At 40.9% G+C, this 2,928-nt stretch overlaps 1 protein-coding gene across 1 annotated transcript in view; it reads left to right on the top strand.

Moving 5' to 3' along the window:
• Window positions 1-2,928, top strand: part of TSPAN7 (tetraspanin 7) — a 140,741-nt gene that overhangs the window by 22,508 nt on the left and 115,305 nt on the right. The window lies entirely within an intron of this gene.

The raw sequence follows: 2,928 nt of genomic DNA on the forward strand, positions 1-2,928 counted from the left end.
CATCGGTAGGTGGATTTTTAACCACTGCACCACCAGGGAAGTCCCTGATGAAAAGAATTTAAGACATTGGAGTGCATTGGAAAAGGTCTAGTTTTAAAACTGAAGTCCCTTCCAGGCTGTTAAAATCACATCCAATAGATGGGCCTCCTTTTCTTCTTGTACGATCAACCATACACAAACAATAATGATAATAATCCATCATACATTACAAATACAAAAATCATTAACATAAATTATTCCTTAAACTATATTAGTTAATGCCCATGTGTCCTACTTCTACCATCATCCAAACTGGGATACCGTTCTCCTGTCCCAGATCAATCAGGTGGCAGAAGGAAGTGATTTGAACCTTGGGGCCTGTTGACTTGGGGCATAGCTTCAAGGGACCTGTCTTAAATCTAGTGTTCCTGTGTATCCATGGCAACACTTCGTAACCCTGCTCTGGGGCCTCTGACTTCCCTCCACATCAGGTCCCTATAACTGTAAAGTTTAATAAAGACTTTAGAGAATTTTTTTTTAATCTATTTGTAGATGAGGCCATTGGTCAGAGAGACAGAAAAAGCTCCATTCAGGTTGAGTCCAAGTTGAGCAGAATGTGCAAAGTTATGTTGTCTTTTGTATGTGAGCCCCCAGCACCCCCACCCCAGCAATTAATTAATGGAGTTAGTCTTTTTTTCCCCTTTCATTCCTGCTGCCCCCCACATCTCCTTTCCTCATATATGGATTTGTTATATCCAGTTTCCTAAGTTATAAATGCTGGATTTTTGCTTGGCCTCACCTTCACTCTTATCCCATCAATCACCACGCTCTGTTGATTCTAATTCTCAGATAGCTTACATGTCACTTTCCTTTTCTCCATCTCACTGCCACTGTCTTCTCTCACCTCTCTCACCATTACAGCATTTTCCTAACTTTTTCCTACCTCCTCATTTCATCTCATCTATTCCGTTGAAGCAATTGTTCTGAAACAAAGCAATCTGATAAAAACTGGTAGTTCTTTCATGTTACCTACAAAGCTGAGTTAGATTTGTGTGTCTGTGTGCTGATAGTACTCGTATGGTAATCATTTACCTGCTTCCCTGTCAGCCTGCCCTACTTATTCATTGCATTTGCTCAAGGAATTTTCTAGGAATACGAGTGCCTGTTCTATGTCAGTTTCTGGGATTCAACAGTGAAGAGAATGAACAAGATGCTCTGTTAGGAAGGGGGGAAAGTAGACAGTAAAAAAGAAAACAAATATGACACTTTCAGTGATAAGTTCTCTGAAGGACAGAGTTCCTGGGACAGTGGCATAGGGGCTTACCTGGTACAGTGATCGCAGAAAGCCTCCCTGAGCAGGTGACATTTGAGCTGAGACCCGAAGAAAAAGGAGAACCCAGAATTTTGAATTTGAATGGTGCAGAATTCAGTGTGCTATTTGCTGTTTGCTGACTATTGTTAATCTGATCATTCCAGTTATCTGTGCTGAAGTAGGTAACTTAGAAGCCAATGGACAGCAGCACCAGATTTGCCTTCCTAATTATTCTTTTAGCATGAAAAAACACAAACCTGATTTTTTTTTGATTTATTTTTTAAGGGAGGTATATAAACCGTGGAGTAGAAATGGAAAAGGACTGTCTTGGTTAATTTACATAGGGGTGATTAAGAGATGGCCATGATATAAAGCACTCCGGTGTTAAATATAATTGTGATTGGAATGAGCAAATGAAATTAGGGTGGGCCATTCTGCCATTTCCTGAAACTTGCCTGATCCTTTCTTTCTCTCTCATTTTCCTCACATCTAACCTTGAAAATTTCTCCACTCATTTCCTTTAACCAATCTGATGTGGCTTCATGGCTTATTCACACATATAATCACTCTCTTTACTTTTATGATTATATCACCACTGATTAAAAAAATACAGTACCCTGCTTTGTAATGACAATAAAAAAATTTTTTGCCATGAAATATAATTGTCAACCAAAAAATTTCCGTGGCTGATAAATATCAGTTGTAGAATCAGCCAACATCTAGACTTGGGTACGCAATCCACCTTGTATGTTTGCCTTCTGAAAATGCCTATGAAACATCAATTCAGAGACTTGTGGTTATTCTAAACCCATTGTCAACTGGACCTCTTTTTGCACATTGATTTTTTTTGACACCACCAGCTCTAGATTTAATCCGTTGTGTGACATCAATCAAATAGGTTTGAAATTATGAACCCAAGCACTCCTACCAGAAAAGCCCCAATGAGCATGACTTTATCTCATCACTTCCAACTAGCCTGTGGTCTTTGTTGTTGTATCTGTATATCTATGCCAGCGGTCCCCAACCTTTTTGGCACCGGGGACCAGTTTCATGGAAGACAATTTTTCCATGGACGGTGGGGGGGGTGGGGGTGGGGGATGGTTCAGGCGTTAATGTGAGCGATAGGGGGGATGGTTCAGGCGGTAATGTGAGCGATGGGGCACAGCAGATGAAGCTTCGCTTGCTCACCCACCAGTCACCTCCTGCTGTGCGGCCCCGGGGGGCTGAGGGGTGTGGGAGACCCCTGATCTATGCAATTGTAATCATCTTAAACACACTGAGTTCCACTTTCTCCAGTTAATGTTATTCAGATGTGGACTTGTATATGTCAAAATTGTTGTGTGTATTGCTTTGTGTTTGAAAAATAAAGCCTTTACATTGTGAGAGAAACATAAAGGACTATGAAAGTACTTATGTACAGTTTAGAGTCATTAAAAAGCTGATACTTATTGTAGTTAACCTCCCAGGTTAAGAAATAGAACATTGTCAGTATCCCCAGAAGCCTCTTGAGGGACCGTCTTTATTATTGATATGTCTCCCTCTGTCCCCCTCACCTCTGTAGGGAAACTCTGTACAGGCGTATTTACCACCACCTTGCTTTTCTTTCTTTCTTCCTTCTGCCCTCCCTCCCTTCCTCC

Source organism: Balaenoptera borealis (genome assembly GCF_965194805.1).
Source record: "Balaenoptera borealis genome assembly, chromosome: X".
Classification (NCBI taxonomy): Eukaryota; Metazoa; Chordata; class Mammalia; order Artiodactyla; family Balaenopteridae; genus Balaenoptera; species Balaenoptera borealis.